Genomic DNA, 22372 nt, shown 5'->3' on the forward strand with positions numbered 1-22372 from the left:
AACCTGTAGCTGAGACTGTTTTTTTCTGCTCAGAGCACTGTACCAAGAGCTACAAGTGTAATCAAAGTGATGCTGTATGAAGGCAGAGACCAGAAGCTTCTTTTTTTCCATATCAAAATTTCTGGCTTTTCTGTACAAAAATTTGACTTCATGTGAACACTTGGATACAATCTTACCTGTTAAGGCATTTCCTGAGAGGGACTGATCTAAGGGTATTCCAAGATAAGTTACTTCTTGTTTTGACTCCAAGACATTATCCCCACATCTGACCTGTACACCGCCGTGTTTCCTGAGGTTGAGGTTTGATGTGAAGACAATACTTTCCGTTTTACCAAAGTGTAAAGACAGCTTGTTATCTATGAGCCAGTCCTGGACTGATGATAGTTTAACACTCAGGGCCTCCTCTATTTCAACTGGGTCCCTACCTGAGGCAATTAGTCCTGAGTCATCTGCATACAGCAGTAACTTACAGTTCACTGCACCTGGCATGTCATAAATATAGACCAGGAACAGAAGCAGTCCTAGAATTGAACCTTGTGGTACACCACAAGTTATCTCTGTCACGTCCTTGTGGTACACCACAAGTTATCTCTGTCACGTGAGCAGGCTCCATTTACCTGTACAAGTTGTTTGTGACCTGTGAGGTAGGACTTGAACCAGCCAATATTCGCCACTCCTAATGCCTGAAGTTTTTTTGATAAAATATCATGGTCCACTGTGTCAAATGCCTTTTGTAGATCCAACAAAACTAAACCCATGTAGCTACCTCTGTCGCATTCCTGTTTTATCAGATCGTAAAGGTATATTAAGCTGGTGTCTGTTGAGTAATTCTATCTAAAACCAGATTGCATGGCATATAGTAGATTACATCTCCTGAGGTACTAGGTATCTAACTGAATGTATATGATTCATTCTAAAACTTTGGAAATAAAACCTAGAATTGAAAGAGGCCTGTAGTTTCCTGCCTCAGTTTTTGTGTTTTTCTTATAAAGAGGTGTTACCTGAGCCCTTTTCATGTTGCTTGGGATAAATCCTGAACTGATAGACAAGTTTATTATGTGTGTTATTGGAGGAGTTATAATTGTGGCCCCATCCTTAACAAACTTCGCAGGAATATCGTCTAACCCTGTAGCCTTATTGGCACTTATGTTAGCCAGTAATTTAAGCATTACTTCTAGAGTGGTCTTATGTAGTTGGAAACACTTTGTGGACTTATCTTTATAGTACTCCTGAATGTACCCCAGCCCAAACTTCCGAGAACCCGTTGGGAGGGATTTTACTAGTTTAGTGGCTATGGTTGTGAAAAAGGAGTTGAAGTGGTTAGCTATGGTGTTCTTATTAGAATTATGCTCGCCGATTATCATGATTCCTATTGTGTCTGCTTTGTTACTGCTTAGTGTAAACTTCTAGGGTCTTCAGAGTTTGCCAAAGCTTCTTTGAATCGTGTTTGTTCAGGTTCACCATGTTAGTACAATAATCAGCTTTGGCTCTTTCCTTCCAATATTTCACCCGATTCCTATAGTATAGATAGCCATTATAGTCCTCCTGTTTTCTACTTTTCCTAAATCTTGCAATAAATCTGTCTTTATCTCTAATCAAACCCAATACTTCGTTTGTTGCCCATGGTTCCATCCTCTGTTTTATTCATATCTCTTTGAGAGGTGCTACTCTGTCAATAATAGTAAGAGATGTGTATTTAAAATTAGACCAGGACTCATAAACATCAGTACAATTTAGTACTGGCAACCAGTCTGTCCTACCCAGTTCATCTGCAAAATGTTCCCGTGAGTAATGCTTCATGGAATGAAGCTTCACTGTGTTGTGCTTATTGTAAATTGTTTTCCTAGCTTTCCTAGTACAATATATGATTGCATATGTAAATCTGACATGCTTAAAAATAATTGGTAAATTTTGAAATAATACCAAATAGTTTAGGGTAGTGCTGCAATTTTCCAAAATGTTAGTCTGGAGGATCTCTTAATTTTGTGATGGTGCATAATACTTGGTAGTGTCTAGTGAGTCATCAGATATGATTTGGGGTTTTCAAATCATTGTGTACTTGCCAAGTGATTTTATTCAGTTGAGGGAGGCCTTTCAGGTTGTTTAAGGATTAAAAAGATCATGGTAAACCTCTGTAGAGAGTAGATTAATATGGTATCACTGAGATCTCATTTTTCTGAATTTTTAACTAATTTTGATTAGTTATTTAGGGTAGGGTAGGTATTGCCAAATATTGGCTTGGGCTTAGCGCTTAGCAAATATCAGTAGCAATAATGATTAAACATGGCATATAATTTTCATAATAATAATAGTAAAGGACCACAATGGAAATAAGCTTACATGCTTTTTTGTGTTATTCTCAGCAATTGCAATTATTATTTCGAACTGTGTTCCTGTCATTATCTGCACTTCATGTATATTGATTCTTTGTCAAATAAACTTATTATTATTATTATTATTATTACTACATATACCAAATGTTTTTTCCCCCTTACAAGGGAGATAGCAAAAAAGAAAAATGCATAAAAACCATTCCCACCTATTCCATCCCTAAATACACTCCACTCCTCTCAACCCTCTACCCTTCCTCTAATCTTGGCACCTCCTGGATGATGGGTCATCCCCGCATCTTGTCCACTGCCCTGGGTCAGAGGCAGTGTCACAAGACACAGCACATCCACAGCAAGGCTGCTTCATTAAATCGGCGACCCCCCCCTCTCTGTCCCCTCATGCAGAAAAGGAGAAGACGGGGAGAAATTCCTTCAGACTGCGTCAATTTTTTCTCACACTACCTCACCACCCATCCCCCCACCCATTCTACCTCATGCATCACATCATCCATATACAATCATTCTCCATTTACCCATCTTCTATCCTCTCCCGTCCTTCCTCAACAGACATTCCCCTCTTCCCCAAAGCCCCTTTCACCCCATCCATCCATCTCATCCTAGGTTGCCCCCTCATGTTCATTCCCTCCACATCTGCCCTCCATACCTCTTTTACTAGTCTTTCTTCACTCATTCTTTCCATGTGTCCAAACCATCCCAATACTCTTTCATCCACCCTATCTCCCAACTCCCTTACCACCCTTGTTCTCCTCCTTCCCTCCACCCTCTACCCTCCCTCTTATCTTGGCACCTCCTGGATGATGGGTCATCCCCACATCTTGTCCACTGCCCAAGGTCAGAGGCAGTGTCACAAGGCACAGCACATCCACAGCAAGACCACTTCATTAAATCGGCGACCCTCCCCCCCTCTCCGTCCCCTCATGCAGAAAAGGAGAAGATGGGGAGAACTTTTTCAGACTGTCAAATTTTTCTCACACACACTACCTCACCCCCCATCCCCCCACCCATTCCACCTCATGCATCACATCATCCATATACAACAATTCCCCATTTACCCCTATCTTCTGTCCTCTTCTGTCCTTCCTCAACAGACATTCCCCTCTTCCCCAAAGCCCCTTTCACCCCATCCATCCATCTCATCCTCATGTTCACAACCTCCACGCCTGCCCTCCATACCTCATTTACTAGTCTTTCTTCACTCATTCTTTCCATGTGTCCAAACCATCCCAATACTCTTTCATCCACCCTATCTCCCAACTTCCTTTCCACCCCTGTTCTCCTCCTCATCTTATTTCTCACTCTATCCAGCCTAGTAACCCCCATCATACTTCTCAGACACCTCATCTCATACACAAATTGGATACTGAAAGAGTGTATAGACGAACTGACAAACTATACAAGATAATAGACTCCTCACTCAAAGAAGGAAAGGTACTGCCAGATTGGAAAGATGCAAACATAGTACAGAACCAATATACAAAGGAGGAAATAGGAAAAATCCTACAAATTTCGGACAGGTATCCCTTTTAAGCACAGTAGCAAAAATGTGTGAAAAAGTCATCAGAAATAAATGGACCAAACACTTGGAAGAAAATAAAGTAATAAACCCTAAACAATTTGGCTTTAGAAGTGGAAGATTGTGTACCACAAACCTAATTTGCTTTTACTTGAGATTTATTGAGATAATACAAGAATGAGATGGCTGGGTAGAATCCGCCTCCTTGGATTTGCAGAGGGCGTTCAATAAGATACCACATAAAAGATTAACAAAAAAAAAATTAATAATAGGAGGAATACAGGGTAAGCTGCTAGAATGGATGAAGGATTTCTTAATTGGGAGAAAAATGAGTGGCACTTAGAGACAAAAATTTAAACTGGGAAGATGTGAAAAGTGGTATCCTGCAATGCTCTGTATTGGCTCCTTTAATGTTTGCCATATATATAAATGATATGGATGAGGGAATAAATTGTTACATGAACTTCTCTGCTGACGATGCCAAATTACTCAAGAGAGTAAAAACGGAAGAAGATTGTAGATTGCTACAAGAAGACCTAGACAAAATATAGAAATGGAATCAGAAATGTGAGATGAGCTTCAACATCTAGAAATGTAGCATAATAGAATTTGGAAAAAGCAAAATTAGAGTATCGGATCAGTACAAAATTGGGAACAAGGAAGTCAAAAAAGTCAATTCAGAAAGGGACCTGGGAGTAATCATCTCAAGCGACTTGACACCTGACAAACACGTCAACAAATTATTGGGAGATACTTTTAACTTACCAAGAGCAATGAAAGTGACCTTCGACTACATAGATGAGGAGATGGTTAAAAAAATAGTGGTTACACTGATAAGACCTAAACTAGAATATGCCGCAACATTGTTGGAATCCAGCACAAAGAAGAACATAAGAAAATTAGAAAGAATCCATAGAGCAGCGACAAAAATGGCACCTACACTGTCAGATCTGACATATGAACAGATTGGAGAAAATACATCTGCCAACACTGGAACAGAGAAGAGAAAGAGGTGATTTACTGACCATATACAGAATTATGAAAGGGATGGAAATCCTCAATAGAGATGACTTATTAAAAGTGGGACAGAAGAGAAACAAGAGGACATGAAGAGAAACTAAAGAAGGACATTTATAGAAGAGACCTGAAAAAGAATAGCTTCCCACATAGTGATTGATGTCTGGAACAAACTGAACGGAGAAACGGTGAATGCCAAAACTATACACGATTTTAAGAATAAACTGGATGCGGAAAGATATAAAAATGGGTCACTGAGTATAGCTCTCGTCCCGTAAAATACAACTAGGTAAATACATTCAAACTCCTCTCTTCCTCTCTTATGTTTCATGTTTCTGCCCCATACAGTGCTGTTGGCGCAACCACTCCATACAATCTCCTCTTAGCCTCCATTCCCAAATGTCTATTCCTCATTACATTTTTTAATCCACCAAGGCATTTACTTGCTTCTCTCAATCTACATTCTACCTCCACCTCCAGTCCACCCTTTCCTGCCACATTCGCACCCAAGTATCTAAAACTATCCACTTCCTCCAGTCGCTCTCCCTTAATGCTCACTTCCAGTCTGCTGCCACTTTCATCCCTTGTACATTTCATCACCTTACTTTTACCCACATTTATCTTCAACTTTCTTCTTTCACACACTCTCCCAAACTCTGTCACCAACTTCCTCAATCCCTCCTCTGATCCTGCTACAAGCGCAGTGTCATCCGCAAGCAACAGCTGGCTCACCTCCCTGTTTTCTCCATTTTCTTTAACCATCTCCAATCCCTGACCCACCACCCTTGCATTTACCTCTCACACCACCCCATCCATGTATAAGTTGAACTGCCAGGGCACCTTAACACATCCCTGATGAAGTCCCACCTTTACCTCAAACCACTTACTCTCCATTTGTAATCCTGACACATGCTCTACTACTATCATAAAAACTCTTGACAGCTCCTAGAAGCTTTCCTCCTATCCCGTATATCTGCAAAACCTCCCACAGTGCCTTCCTGTGTACCTTGTCAGAAGCCTTTTCCAGATCCATAAAAGCCCAAAAATCATCCTTACCTTTTCCTATAGCTTTCTCACATATGTCTTACCATTAATAATAATATATTCATAATAATAATTGTTCTTAGTTTTACTGACAGGAAATCTGTAGCTCCACAATGGCTGGTATTGTTCCTCCAGCCCTCCATTGAAGGAAGAAACTGGACTGTCATCAGTATTGTATTTGTGTTGCACGGTTTCTTTCACTAAATTGTAGTACTAGGAGCAGGGAAGTAGTCACAAGTTTTCAGCTCTTTGAAATAAAAGAGAAAATACAGTACTAGATCCTGAAGGTTGTAGGCCAGGTTCAAAGACAATGTCAGCCCCCCTTGGGCACTGTGCCATCAGATGGCAGAGAGGATGTTTGAATTTTGTAAATACAGTAATGAGGTGGTCCTCTCTGATGTCCATCATGCAGGACCACCATTTCTGGGTATTTGTTAAAGGTCACGTCATTAATAATGTCATTTTGATTTACCCATATGTACTACTGTGGATGTAGTGTGTCTTGCTGCATTGTGTTTGACCATGGGCACTTGGTGGATGCAGGAATGACCCGCCATCAATGAGGAGCTGAGATAGGAGTGGTGGAAAGGGTGGTGGGAGTTAAATGGGTGGGAATAGGTACATGTCTCTGACTTAGCTACCTCCCATATAAGGGGGAAAAAGCTTTTGGTATATATAGATAGGATAGCTACTGCCATCCATTTTTACTTGGCTGAGGGAAATCCCCATAAGATGTCAGGTTGAAACCTATCTTTATTAACCCAGTTTTGATTAATGCAGAGACCTATATATGCCTACTTCTCTTGAATGTAACCAGGGAATTCTATTAACCAGCTTTTACTCTGTGATGATTCTTTTCTATCCTTCTCTTGTAGGCCTTGTTTATTTATTTTGGTAGTTTTTTTTTAGAAGTGCACACCTATGCAGTATAGCATTAGAAAATTAAGTATTAATTTTGTAAATTGTAATACATGAATATAATATATTTTTCTTGGAGGAAATCAATATCAGAAAATGTTGCTAAAAGCTATGCAGAAATGAAGTTGCGTCAACTCCTTTAGACACCATCATTATTTTTATAGATTTGGAGGTTGAAGATGATGATGACAACAATGACCTGATGACCTATAGAATTACAGATACTGCTTCACTAAATGTAGGTTAGGTAGGTAGGTAGGTTAGGTTAGAATAGATGAATTTATCATACTTTAATTTCTCCAACCTCTGCCTCTACCAAAATAAGTTGGTATCTTAAGTAGTCAAATCAGCTATGTTTGTTTATTAATAGCTATTAGCAATTTTTCTGTTATTGATTTTTGCCAAGAATAAAATATATTACATTGCATTATACATACATATACCAAAGGCTTTTTTCTCCCTTACACGGGAGGTATCCGAAAGACAAAGGCATAGAAACCACTCCCACCCATCCCATCCCCTACATGCTTCACTCCCCTATACCCTCTTCCCTCCCTCTTATCTTGGCACCTCCTGGATAATGGGTCATCCCTGTATCTTGTCCACTGCCCTGGGTCAGAAGCAGTGTCGCAAGACACTGCACATCCACAGCAAGGCCACTTCATTAATTCGGTGACACCAGTCTCTGTCCCCTCATGCAGAAAAGGAGAAGATGGGGAGAAATCCCTTCGGGCTGTGTCAGTTTATTTCTCATACATACTCCCTCCCCCCATCCACTCCTCATGCATCACGGCATCATCCATACATAAACCTTTTCCATTCACCTCTGTCTTCTGTCCTCTCCTGTCCTTCCTCAACAGACATTCCCCTCTTTCCCAATGACCCTTTTACCCCATCCATCCATCTCATCCTAGGATGCCCCCTCATATTCACTCCTTCCACCTCTGCCTTCCACACCTCTTTTACTAATGTTTCTTCACTCATCCTTTCCATGTGTCCAAACCATCCCAATACTCTTTCATCAACCCTATCTCCCAACTCCCTTTCCACCCCTGTTCTCCTCCTCACCTCCTCACCTCTCACTCTAGCCTAGTAAACCCTATCATTATTCTCAAGCATTTCATCTCAAACACATTCAAACTCCCTCTCTTCCTTTCTTGTGTTCCATGTTTCTGCCCTGTATAATGCTGTTGGCACAATCACTCCTTCATACAATCTTCTTAGCATCCATTCCCAAATGTATATTTCTCAATACACTTTTTAATCCTCTAAGGCATTTACTCGCATCTCTCAATCTACATTCTACCTACACCTCCACTCCTCCCTTTCCTGCCACATTCACACCCAAGTATCTAAAGCATCCACATCCTCCAGTCTCTCTCCCTTAATACTCACTTCCAGCTGGCTGCCACTCTCTCCCCTTGTACATCTCATCACCTTACTTTTACCCACATTTATCTTCAACTTCTTTCTTTCACACACTTTCCCAAACTCTGTCACTAACTTCCTCAATCCCTCCTCTGATCCTGCTACAAGCACAGTGTCGTCAGCAAGCAACAACTGGCTTATCTTCCACTGTTCTCCATTTTCTTTAACTGTCTTCAACCCCTGACCCACTACCCTTCCATTCACCGTTTTTTGTCGCCTCATACGACTCAAGTGGGAAGACTTGGTGACAGCATTCTTTTATCCCCACCACAGGGTAGGTGAAAAAAGGAAACAAATATTCAGAGAAATGGTACAGGACAGTAACAAGGGGTTGGGGGACAGCATAATGGAGGGAGAGTTGCAGTATAATGAAAGTGTCATCATTTCTCTATGAACAGTCTTCCTCTATCACAGAGAAAATGAAGTGTGGCTCTGGTCTGTAGGGGTGCCCCATATAGAACCTAAAGTATCAACTGCATGCTACTTTGCACAATAACATGCAGCCAATACCCCAGACAGGGTATTATAATTTACAGAATTATTATTTGATTTTCTATTGCTATATCACATAGGCTTGCAGTTCTAAAAATTTACCTTTATTTATTTTCCACATTGCTACAGTCCCTGTTGCACAGTTCATATGCAATTTTTACAATTTTGTGGTTTTCATATCTCTTGAAATGAAACTATAATCTTTTATTATAAATTGAAAATGTATAAACTGCACAATTATTATGTAAATGATGTATGACAAATATCAAATGTCAATGTCAAGAGAAATAACAAAACTCTTTAACTGAATGGATGAGGGCTTCTAGAAAAAAATGTAATTTAATATTCAGGAAGTGGGAAATATAACACCCTGAAATGAAACACCCCTTCCATCTCGCCTAAAAGAAATTGGTCAATCTATTTAATCCCAAGAGGCTTCTTCTCCCGTATAAGGGAGATAGCCAGCCAAGACATGCACCCACCCACACCTAGCTCACTCCCATCCATCACTGTTAACCTTGTATATTGGTAACTAGTAAATACTCACAGATACTCACAGATGGAGTTCTGGAAGAGGATCACACCTGTGACTCCAGCTTGATAACCTGATTGCAATTATTCCTGTCATGTACAGTGGTGGTGGAGTTTGTCTGCTCTATAGTTAAATTTCTGTTCATGGCTTTTCCATATTTTATATAGTCTTGATTCAAATTGTGACACTGTCTGCATTGACCACCCACTCTGGCAAATCATTCCAAGTATTTACTACCTGATTTGGAAAGACAGGTTTTCATATTTTTAGTCTTGTTCTCTCTGAAAATCTTCTTCGAATTTCCTCTTATATAGTCCTCCCTCATTTAAAAATACCTCTTATACATTGTCATACTTCTGGGTAATAATCTTGTAAGTTTCAATTTGATCTCCTCTTGATCTTCAGTAGGCCAGTGTCAGTAGATCTAATTTCTTCAGCCTTTCTTCATAATCATGTCCATTCAGTTGTATTTTATGGGACGAGAGCTATGCTTGTAGTGATCTGTTTTTGTATCTCTCCGCATCCAGTTTATTCTTAAAATTGTGTATGGTTTTGGCACTTACTGTTTCTCCATTGTGGGAAGCTATTCTTTTTCAGGTCTCTTCAATAACTGTCCTTCTTTAGCTTCTTTTTGTGTCTTCTTGTTTCTCTTCTGTCCCATTTTGATAAGTCGTCCATCCCCTTCATGATTCTGTAAATGGTCAACAAATCACCTCTTTCTCTTCTCTGTTCCAGTGTTGATAGATGTAATTTCTCCAATCTTTGTTTGTACATCAGATTTGACAGTGTAGGTGCCATTTTTGTTGCTGCTCTATGGATTCTTTCTAATTTTCTTGTGTTCTTTTTTGTGCTAGGTGCCTCATGTGTTACAGCATATTCTAGTTTAGGTCATCTCAGTGAAACCACTATTTTTTTTAACCTTCTCCTCATCCATGTAGTCGAAGGCCACTTTCATTGATCTTAAGTTAAAAGTCTCTCCAAATAATTTATTGACATGTTTATCAGGTGTCAAGTCGCTTAAGATGATTACTCACAGGTCCCTTTCTGAATTGACTTTTTTGACTTCCTTGTTTCCAATTTTATATTGACCTGATACTCTATTTTTGCTTTTTCTAAATTCCATTATGCTACATTTCTTAATGTTGAAGTTCATCTCACATCTCTGACTCCATTCTCATATTTTGTCTAGGTCTTCTTGTAGTGATCTGCAATCTTATTCAGTTCTTACTCTCTTGAGTAATTTGGCATTGTCAGCAGAGAAGTTCATGTAACAATTTACTCCCTCATCCATATCATTTATATATATGTCAAACATTAAAGGAGCCAATACAGAGCCTTGTGGGATACCACTTTTCACATCTTCTCAGTTCGAATTTTTGTCTCTTAAGTACCACTCTCATTTTTCTCCCAATTAAGAAATCCTTCATCCATTTCAGCAGCTTACCTTGTATTCCTCCTATTATTTCAATTTTTCTTATTAATTTTTTATGTGGTACTTTGTCAAATGCCTTCTGCGAGTCCAAGAAGGCACAATCTGTCCAGCCATCTCTTTCTTGTATTATCTCAATTAATCTTGAGTAAAAGCAAATTAGGTTTGTGGTACATGATCATCCACTTCTAAAGCCAAATTGTTTTTGATTTACTATTTTATTTTCTTCCAAGTGTTTGGTCCATTTGTTTCTGATGACTTTTTTGCATATTTTTGCTATTGTGCTTGTAAGGGATACTGGTCTGAAGTTTGTAGGATTTTTCCTATTTCCTCCTTTATATATTGGTACTATGTTTGCATCCTTCCAATCTGGCAGTACCTTTCCTTCTTTGAGTGAGAAGTCTATTATCTTGTATAGTTTGTCTGTCAGTTCGTCTATACACTGTTTCAGTATCCAATTTGCAATTCCATCTGGTCCATGCGATTTCCTGACATCTAGGGTCTACTTATTATTATATGTTTATTTTTAGCCAGATGGAAGTTGAGCATCCATCTCACTGACCATTTTCTCAGTTCATCTATGTCTTCCTGAAGCTTGTTACAATCCTCTTCATTTGTAATTGTTCTTAAAATCTTGGTATCATCTGCATAAAGATATACCTCATTCCTATGTTTAATTGCATCTGGAAGATCATTGATGAAAATGACAGATAAGAGGCCCTAGCACTAATCCCTGAGGCACCCCACTTGTGACCTCCCTCCTGTCAGAGGCCATTAGCCATTACTTGTTGTTTTCTACCAGACAAAAACTTTTAATCCACTGGAGCAGATTACAGTCTATTCTATAACTTTTTATCTTAGACAGTAGTCTTTTGTGGGGAACTCGGTCAAATGCCTTCATGAAATCTCAAACAACATCTATAGCTTCATCCTCATCAATGACCTCCGTCCATTTTTTCAAGACCTGTATCGGTAGAAGCACTGTTGATCTGCTAGAGATGAACCCAAATTGTTTATCACTAAATAAGTTTTGCATTTTCATATGGTGGATTATTGCTTCTCTTAGGACTGATTCCATTAATTTACTGAAAACACTAGTTACGCTTACAGGTCTGTAGTTACCAGGGCCACTCTTACTTCCCTTCTTAAATATTGGTGTTATTTGCACTATCTTCAAGTCCTCTGGAACTACTCCCTCTTCCAGTGAGCTACTGAATATTATTTTCAATGGTACTAGTAGTTCTTCCATCAGATCTTTAACAATTCTTGGTGAATACCATCTGAACCAAGTGATTTATTTAAGTTTTTGCTGGACCTTTCTGATCATTTCATAGTTTATCTCTATGTGGTTTAACCTGGATGTAGTCAGAGGATAAATCCTTGGTAATTTATTGTCTGGTTCCTTAAAACTGATGAAAACTTATCTGTGAGAACCATTTTCTTTTCTGTCATTTGATGTTTTTACTTGATTTTTGTCACCCATGTAAAGATCTGCTATCCTTGACTTGGTCCTAGTTTTTGATGATATGTATTTCCAGAATATTTTAGGGTTCTCTTTGACATGTTTTGCAATTTCCTTTTCCTTGGTTTTGATGGCATTTCTTGTCTCCCATCTTGTTTGATTATTTAATCTCCTGTACTGCACTTCAACTTCCACATATTCCCTTTCATTATGTGCACCAATTTTTTCCTCCATTCTCCATCGCCAAATTTCCTCATTTTCATTCTCCCCAGCAACATCTTCCTCTTCAACCTCCTCATCAACTTCTCCTTCACCACTAACTTTATTTGAAATACACTTTTTGTCCAGAATATTATCGTCATCCTCCTTATCACTAGAACTTGAGTACATAAATTTATATAATGCATTGTGCAGGTATTCCCATTTTGGGAACATAGAAATATTGTTATTATGAATAAAAAAAAATCATTTTACTGATTATCATGTTAGAAAATAGTGCCTAATGAAAAACGGGATGCAGTATTGCTCTCTTATCAATGGTGAAGTTCAAAAGAAAAGCAATCTGTAACTGAAAATGGTGATATTGACATAATAGAAAGGTGTACTATTTGAATATATACAATATTTCAATGTATATTACCAAGTAAAATCATAAAAATATTTTGAGTGCTTATTGAAAGTAGATGAGCATGTACAATTTCTTTTGTGAATATTTATTCCCATGTTCCCAAAATGGGAACGTTGGTGCTTAAACAGTTTATGCTATACTGTTCTCACACACCCATCAGACAACAATACAAAACATCTTAGTAAATCATGGGCTGAAGTGGAAGCTTCATAGGCATTGTGGGTCATCTGTAACAGAGTACTGGAGGAACTGGTTGATTGATTGAAGATAAACCTTTGTAAATCAAAGGTTCCTATATAAGCTGAATGAAATTATCTAGTGCCTGTCAGAACAGGATACTTAGAAGTACTAGATTCATCTCTGTGAGTATATATATACATATACCAAGGGCTTTTTCCCTCTTACAAGGGAGGTAGCCAAAGTCCCATCTATTTCATCCCCACATACTCCACTCCCATTCACTACCTTTCATTCCCTCTTTTTTATTTTTTGGTGCTCGTGGATGATGGGTCATCCTGCCATCTTACCCACTGCCCTAGGTTAGAAGCAATACAATAAGACACAGCAAGGCTGCTTCATTTAATCAGTGACCCCCCACCCCCCTCTTCGTCCCCTCATGCAGAAAAAGAGAAGATGGGGAGAAATCTCTTCAGGCTGCATCAAAATATTCACACATACTCTGTAACCCCGATCTCCCACCCACCCACTCTTGAATCTCTGAGTAGGGAGGATTAAACATGAGAACTGAATCAAGACGGTTTGTAACCCAGAGTAGACCATATGTTTTAGTAGACTAAGATGGTGTGGTGTTGGAGAGAATATAATCCTTAAAAGGAACCAATTCATCCCAGTGGTCATTAAAGGGTTAATGAATTTGTCGTTTATAAAATGGTGTGGGGAGACAGAATGATTGGAAGGTGTTTTTTAATACAAGTATGTTCATTGCTGGGTTTTATAGCAAAAAAATGTAAAATGTAAGTTAAATGGAAAAATTTCAAAAACACTGCTGCAAATGTGAACTACATAGGTACTGAAAAGCATGGTGTAAAGATATTTTAATGTGGTAGTACATGCATTGTTGTAATGATTTGCCTTACCTCAGCTGAAATAAGAGATTTCTCAAATTTTACAAATGTTCCTGGTATATTGATTTTATCTTTACTAATAAGTAATTGTTACTTATTTCAAAATGTTACATTTCAGGAAGTGAACTGTTGAACTTTGTCCAGCTTTCCAGTGGCCTCAGGATGACATAGTTACTTTGATAGTAACTTGAGTCATGCATCCTTTTTTTTTTTTTATTTTTTTTTTTTTTTTTTTTTTTTTTTTTTTTTTTTTTTTTTTTTTCTTTTTCTTTTTATCAGGCATTTTCATCTGATTGTTGAGACTTGTAGCCTTGTTCTGGATCTTCACAAGGTTTTCTTTTCTCCTGCCCTTTCTGGCCTTAACATATGAACTTCTTCAGCATGTTGCCTTCAGTGTCCCCTCATCAGGATTTTCTTTTTAAGCCATTTTATAGCTTGTTGGCAGTCACTGCTTATTCCTGTACCTGTGTCCTCGGATGTTCCACAAGTTTGTCTTTATTCCACTCTGTGATCTTTGCACATCTTTGTCTATTGTTTCATGTGATCAGGATAATACAGTCTTCTATTTTCTGTCATTCTCTAGACATACTGCTGAAGCTGACCTCAGCGTATAGAATGGTAGCAACATACTTGATTGCTTCAAATGTCTCTGTATGTGACTGGATGTGGGAAGACCATGTCTTTTAATTCTTCATAGACCTGATTTCTCAGTTTCCAGCATCACTTTCACATAGAACTATCTTTTTTCAAATGGTGTATGTCTTCCCTTCAAGCGCATAACATTCTTAGCCCATGAGCTTGTACTTGACAAGCACTTTGGCATGGAAAACTAATGTCTCTTCTATTGTTGAAACAGCTTCGATGAAATAAGATATCCTTGATTGCCATCAAAATTTCCTCTCTTCACAGATGCTGACCCTTAACAGGGGCCTTATTCGACCCTGTGTGGAGTACCTGCCTCACGTGTGGAGGGCTTCCACTAGTTCAGACCTGATGAACAGAGTAGAATCTAAGGCCATCCATCTTATCAACTCTTCTCTTCTCACTGACAGTCACCAGCTGTTTCCTGGCTGCCGCAGTGGTGCATCTCTTTCTTTCTTCTGTAGCTGTTACCGTGGTTACTGTTCTTCAGAACTTGGTAATTGTGTAATCCCCCCCCCTCCCCACCTCCTGTTGTAGGAAAGAATGCAATGCCAATGCTGACTGACGTTTGTGCATTCTCACATCTATGTCTAAATTCTCTGTTCAAGATGAGTATTGCCTTTCAGGTATCCCAGATTTTTTGCTTTTATTTTATTTCATGCAACTAATGTATCCTTTACCCACCAAGTTCCTTAAATTCTGTTTTCTTTCCTATTTCTTCTGGAAACTGTGTAACTGTTTCTGAGCTCCCTCAGACTTGTAAGTGATGTTTCCTTTAATTTCACTTTTATCTGCTGAAGCTTCAATAATTTACTGTACCTTCTCTGCTACACATTTCACACACCAGCATGAAATGTTTTGATTTTTTGTTGCATTCCATCTTGTCAGGGTCATTTTGCATTTTCTTGTGATGTTTGTCTGCTTTAGATTATCATGTACTGTCATCTTGCCCCTTTTTTCATTATCTAGTTTTCTCATTCATGACCTACACTAAATCTTGTCTCTTTTTAAAGTTCACAGGAAGCTGCTTTTTATCTTCATATATTTTGCTCTTTCATCCATTTAGCTTTTATATATTTTATACTGCTTTCTTGTACTTTTTAATGGCTAATTTTTCTTTGTAATATGTAAGTTTTGTTCCAGTTACCAAAGATCCTAACTTGTTTCTTAATCTCCTTGACACAAGATCCTGCCCTACCCTAAGTAGTCATTTGGCATAAACCAAAGCAAAATCAGGAGTTATCTTAGCAGAGGGGCTGATCAAGATATAGTAGTCTTAACCCTCTCAACACAAAGTACAGCCCACAGCTAAATAAAATTGCTTCATGTTAACATGAAAAAAATGAGTAAACACCCGTATAAGATACAGTACTGTATATGTACTTCAGGGCAGGATTGAGCTTTTAAGTGTCATTTCCAGCTTTCTATTGCTTAATAGTTTACTCCTGTTTTGTGTAGAATAGATGGAGTTTTATTCTTCTAAATACATTTATGTAAATATACTGCATAAGATTTGCCAACCTGTATGCATTTCTTATACCAGCATTTTTGTGCTTTTTCATTAATCCAAAGCTACATTTTGCTGTTGGTGTGACAAAATATATGTATTAGAGGAATTTTAATCATAGTATATAGGCAATTTCTTGTAGTCACTTGCTTGAAAGATTTTTATTTGTGTAGGATGATTTATCATTTATAAATCCATCTCTTGAGACAACCAGGCATTCATAGATTTCAAAATTTATATATAATTGGTGGCTGAGGAATTTGAATTTGAATTTGCCAACTTCAAAAGATAATACAGAGGCAGAAGAAAGAAGACAAAAAAAAAGGAGGGGTGGGTGGGAGCACAGCATTCCTTTGGAAGAACAGATTACCCAACCAGCATCCAGTGCACCTTATAGCTCCCTTACCTTGGGGTTGGTACTTAGCATCTGGAACAAGCTCACACTCACCCTTGCACAAAACTTTAACTTCTTCCCATCATAGACTATATATATTTTTTCTGTTAAGGGGAGCAGCACATTGGTACCTGCCCTCTCATGTCTTTTGTTAGCTAGCAACATGGAAACAAACCCAGGGTCTTACACATGCCTCAGTTGCACATTACTCATATATGCTTTCACGTCTCTCCTATGCAACAGGTGCCACTTTTGGGTCCACCTATAATATACCACACTTAACACTAAATAATACACAAACTGAATCTGTTCTGCAAGGAAGTCCATTGAGCAAAGAAAGGAGATGGCAGGAGATACGAGTGATTGGGAAATGGCTGTGTATAGATGATACTGTGATGCAAGGGAAGGAAGGGGTTAGGGAGTGGTTATGTGTAAACGATACTTGATGCAGCCCAAAGGGATTTGTCTCCATTTTCTAATTTTCTGCATGAGGGGATGGAAAGGGGGGGTTGCTGATTAAGTGAAGCGGCTTTGCTGTGGATGTGCTGTGTGTATTGCTTCTGACCCAGGGCAGTGGGCGGGATACTGGGATGATCTGTCATCCATGAGGAGCTGAGAGGGAGGAAAGGGTGGTGGATGGGAGTGGATATATGCCTTTTGACTGGCTACCTTCCTGGTAAGTGGTGGAAAAGCCCTTGGTATATAGATAAAACCTGCTACCTGCACACACCTAGACCCTGAGTCATAAACAACCCAACACAAAAACTCAACTTGTGCATTCCACTCAAAAACATTAGTGGAGTTGCAAATGAGCATTCAGAACTGCAGCAGTTAGTACACATGTACACCATAGTCGTAGCTTTACTGCAAGATGTACAACTCTTACCACAGACTACACAATTTTGCAGTTTGCAGTACAATCAGAGAAAACAAAATGGAACCAAAAGACAACACTTGTTTGCAAAAGCATACCATTATCTATTAAAAGAAATTGAAAGTCACTCAGACATTACAGTAGAAATAATCACAATACAAGAAAGAAAAAAGTCATGCATCACTAATTTCCGCATATCAACAACCCAGGTATACACACCTAAACTCCAGCCATTCAGTGAGTTAAACTTACTAGGGGCATACCTTAGGTATGTTTTTGAATGGATGCATTGTGGGGGTACTGAGGATTGTTGTTATTCCCTAGACTATCTGGCTGAGCAGTCCCATCTCCTTGAGGAACACAGCTGGAATGCAGTTTTCTCACAAATTTCTTATATTGTGTTGTTGGCATGCATGATTGTATACAGTGCAGTCTTCCATAATTTGATATATAGTATGAGGTGAAGTGTTACATCCTGGACAGTTATCTACAATGCTGCTGTCCAGCCTCTTCTGGTAACATAGAGGAACTGGATTGTGGCCACATTGTAGTTTGGCCAGGTGGGTTCCGTCTTCTTAGGAGAGTGGATTCAGAGGGATGGATATTAGGGGATCTGGCATACTGGGGTAGATTACTGTAGATGTTGATAGAGAAGTTATATTGGTGTTGTTTTAGTAGTCATTATTCAGGGTTTGTTTTGATCGTAAATTGTCTTTTTTAATTATTGGATACCATGCTGTATATGCATAGTTAAGTGTAGTTTCTGTAAGTTGTTTATGTAGTGATCAAGATGATCTTTGCTGTCCAAGTTCTGTGCCTGCAACTGTTCTAAGTATTTTTAGATTCTGGTTTAACTCCACTATGAGGTCTTGTGTGTGGTCATGCACATAATCACCTATAATGAATTTTTTTTTTTTTTTTTTCAGTGGGGGGAGGTTGATCATTTAATCACCATAAAGTACTTTAATTCATGGTTGTTGGAGTTAAACTGTGTCATTTAGGATTTCTGTAGGGATATAGACATTTTTTTTTTTGTGTCAACCAAATGTCACAAACTAGAATGTATTTGAGTTGTATCAAATCTCAGCTGAGGTCAGTACATGCCCTACAATCCAGATTCTAGTACAACTATTTGCCTTTTTATAGGATCAATTTAGTCTCACTAGGGGTAAGAAAAGGTGAAGTGCAACTAATTTTATTTACATAACTTACAATTTTGACTTTTAACTTACAATGAAGTTGGGTATGAACAGAGTGCATTTCTTTATTTTTGTGTGAAGAAGGCTTACAGTTCATCAACCACTATTTATCTAACACAAGAAAGAATACAAATAACAAAAGGAATGACTCTATTTTGTATTGTCATCCTGTTTACATGCCCTCTGACCTCTGAGGGCAGGATGCTTCAGTTTCGTATTCCTTCACTGTTGGTTTGCAAGTCTCCTGCAACTGGACATATACCATAAGTTACCCATGTCTACAAGCATACATCTTACTAACTACATTTAAGACAACCTAACATTTTTTTCAATTTACTTAGAAGGCGGGTACTGTGGCCCTAGCTATGATGTGGCTTGGTGCCATACCTGCATTCTTTGTGTCAATGATGCCCATGTCCCTTGTGTCAGTGATGTGTCATGGTACATGACACAAAGTTCTAGCTTATTCAGTTAAGTTTGAGTTGTTTTTTGTAATTGTAGCACTGAGCTATTATTGCAAGGTCCTGGGAGAACTTTGGTATTGTGCTCTGTATTTGAGGTGGAAAGGTTGTGTATAAACAAGTGAAATGTGTTGGTGATAGGATTGTTTTTTGAGAGACTGAGTTATACACAGTCTGTTGGTTCATGATGGATGGTATTTTTGATATTGTCTATTTTCTGACTGCTAGGAAGTTTGTCAGCCATTTCTTGTCATTTTTGTACATTTTATTTATTCATTTATTTATTTATTTATTTATTTATTATTATATTCAACAGTATATTGTTCTATGATTCCTAACTTCCACCATCCTCCTACGCCTCCCACTTCACCCCTTTGTAGTTGAGGTCTTCAACCAGCCTTGTTTTCTCTTTTCTGTCATTAATTTTAATTGGTTGTGCATAGTAAGAGTTCTATTTACATTTTCCCCCATAGCTTCTAGGGATGTTTCTTCCACTCTGTATGGTAAGTCTTTCTGTGGCTTTACCTACAGATGGATACTAGGTTATTTAAAAGTTTTTGGGGTCCTTTTCAATTTATTTGTATTCTTTATTGCAACTTGTGTAAATCTGTTTGTGAGCATCATTATATATATATATATATATATATATATATATACACCGTATTTTTCGGACTATAGCCCGCACCGTTATATGACCCGCACCACCTTACACCTTAGTGAAAATCCACACAAGACCCGCACCGCTGTATGACCCGCAGTCATATGGCATGCACGGCACCGTCGATCCAACGATGTATAATACCCATGCATGGGTGGCCACAGGCACAGCTCACGGCGGTTGTTGTTACGGCCGGCCGTTGACGTGGTGATCAAAGTAATTTCAAAGCTGAGGCTTTTTCTAAATTTTCTGTTTCATCAATGCTTATGTGATTTATAAAAAAAGATATATGTTTTCCGATATTGGCAGGTTTCTTGGTGATATCTTGCTTTTCAGGATTCATCACACATCAAAGGCCGACACGTACGTACACAACCTCACAATTTGGTTTCTGAAGCTGCCACAAGATGTAGTGGTAGTTTCGATGAAAGAGGGGTGATCTCGAAAGTGTGCAACTGATCTTACGATGCCTTTGGGATGGGTCGAAGACGCGGCATTGCGATTCATGATCATGATACCAGCATTCCTCCAGTCCTATTTATTTCTGATTGTGATGAAGAATAACCAACAAATTACATTTCAATATATTTCATTGCACATATATATATTAAAAAGAACCTTAATCAATTCGTGTAAATAATGCCATAAAACCCTGTTTGGTTGTTTACCGGTAATTAATCAATCAATTGGTTTATAAATGCCATACAAAGACTGGTAATTAATTATTAAACCAAACAATTTCCAATGATTAGTTTTCAATAGAATAGAACAATAATAGAGCACATCATTGAACTGTTATGAACAGTCAATGGAGCACATCGTTATTAGAAAAAAAGCAGTCGGTGATCACAGACGACAGAGTCAATGATGTTTATGAAGGCGTATCATAGCTCACGAAACCATCGAATTCCTCATCCTCTGTTTCATCATGGAAGAGGTTGCGGTATAAATCGGCCAATTCTGATGCAGTGACCTCATCCGTTTCCATTTCGATTTCAGATTCGTCCTATTCCTTTTCCGAGTCGTAGCATGCATCGAACATTGCAGGATGGCACGTTTCTGATTTACGGAAACCGTTCTGAATAGTTGATTCTTTAATTTTTTCCATGCTTGAACGACCCAATATGCACATGTAATGCACAAATTTAGCATTAAGGAATCAGGTACAGTTTGTAATTTGTAAGTGCGAAAATGGCTGCCCGCTTGTTTTTGTTTGATCGCAACACACGATGTTGGTGTTGGTACCAGTCACTGTTGTATTGTATGTTCATGCTGTTTAGTTAGGCCTGTTTTATTTGTGATAATGCCTTTATTACTAACAAGAGCATGTAAAGCAGGTAAGATACTGACAAATCCTACCTTCTCTTTGTCGTATGTCTCGATTGTGCGCGCTGTATTATGACATTGATCAACTTTCATTCGATGAACCCGGTCGGTCCTCCCGCAAATCCCCGATCCGAGAGGGCACCCAACTAAACTAAACTAATCGTTTTTTGTTTTTTTATTTTTTTTGACTGCGTAAGAGGGCAATTTCTAACCAGAATCCACAGATGACCCGCACCCCCGAATTTTGGCCCCTTTCTGAGGCAAAAAGCCGCGGGTCATACACCGAAAAATACGGTATATATATATATATCAGGAAGTGGTCAGCTGGGAGGTGTTTCTCTTATTGTTTGTGGATGGAATGAGGATAACCACATTGAAATGTCTGGGGAGGTTACTCAAGATTTTTAGCTAAAAATCTAGAGTATGTCAGGTTGACTTGTACACTGTAATTTGTTGTTTGTTGTGTTGGGGGGGGTGGCTGTCTTGTAGGTCTTTCACTGGAGTTCATGTCTTTGTTGGGGAATTGGCATTGGACTATTTTAGTGAGGAGCCAAATGGAGTGGTGTGTGTTTAGGTTCCCACCCAAAGTAGTGTGTGTTTAAAGTTGTTGGAATTTGGGTGTTGATGTTTGTTTGTTTTTATTTTGCAATAGGATATGCATATAAAAGTACAATGTATGAAATTGTTAAGATGACACAAAAAGCACTTGAAACGTGTTTCCATTGTCGTCCTCTTAAAAAACAAAGAAACCAGATACATTTAAACCATAAGTAAAATATCTAAGAACAGAACATGTTAAATCATAACTACTTGAAATGATAATTGTTGACATGGCTCATTATTTAGAGAGAGAAAAAATAATGTATATAGTTAAGATCAGAACATGTTAATCATAACAAATCCTTAAATAAAAATCTTTGATGTAACTCGTTATGTAAAGAAAGAAAAAACTAATGGCATCTGGGGTATTAAACGAATAAGATATAGTAATTGTTATAACAAAATGAAAATAACAATAATTACAATGATAATATGGTTACATGAGTAACACTGATATTGACAACTTACATTAGAAAAAATCTAGTACAAAACAAAATTGACTATATAATAGTTGCATTCACATAATATTTTTTACATATAGTAAAGTAGATATGAGAAAAAAATAACTATTTGAAACAACACCATGATATATAAGCAACCTAATAATAAAAAGACTATTTCTGGCTAATAATTGAGAACTGAAAATATTTTAACCTGACTGAAAGGCATATTCTGTTGGTAAGACTTACAAATATATTTGAAGGGAGGTCATTCCAAAGCACAGTATTAGTGTGATAAAAGCTGTTTTTGCAGAAGGAGCCAGAGTGTCTTGACTTGATAGCTGCTTAAGCTGTTTCTGGTATGGTTATGAA

General features: G+C 38.2%; 1 protein-coding gene across 3 annotated transcripts in view; it reads left to right on the plus strand.

Moving 5' to 3' along the window:
* Nucleotides 1–22372, plus strand: part of Gk1 (Glycerol kinase 1) — a 107006-nt gene that overhangs the window by 3222 nt on the left and 81412 nt on the right. The window contains exon 2 of one of the 3 annotated variants that reach the window (XM_076204277.1): nucleotides 14952–15037. The exons of the other annotated variants lie outside the window; for them this stretch is intronic. The gene's annotated coding sequence lies outside the window, so the exon portion shown is untranslated. The remainder of the gene's footprint in view (nucleotides 1–14951; nucleotides 15038–22372) is intronic. 3 annotated transcript variants of the gene reach the window in all.

Source organism: Oratosquilla oratoria, chromosome 21 (assembly GCF_046742065.1).
Source record: "Oratosquilla oratoria isolate Oo_2021 chromosome 21, ASM4674206v1, whole genome shotgun sequence".
NCBI classification, from domain to species: domain Eukaryota; kingdom Metazoa; phylum Arthropoda; class Malacostraca; order Stomatopoda; family Squillidae; genus Oratosquilla; species Oratosquilla oratoria.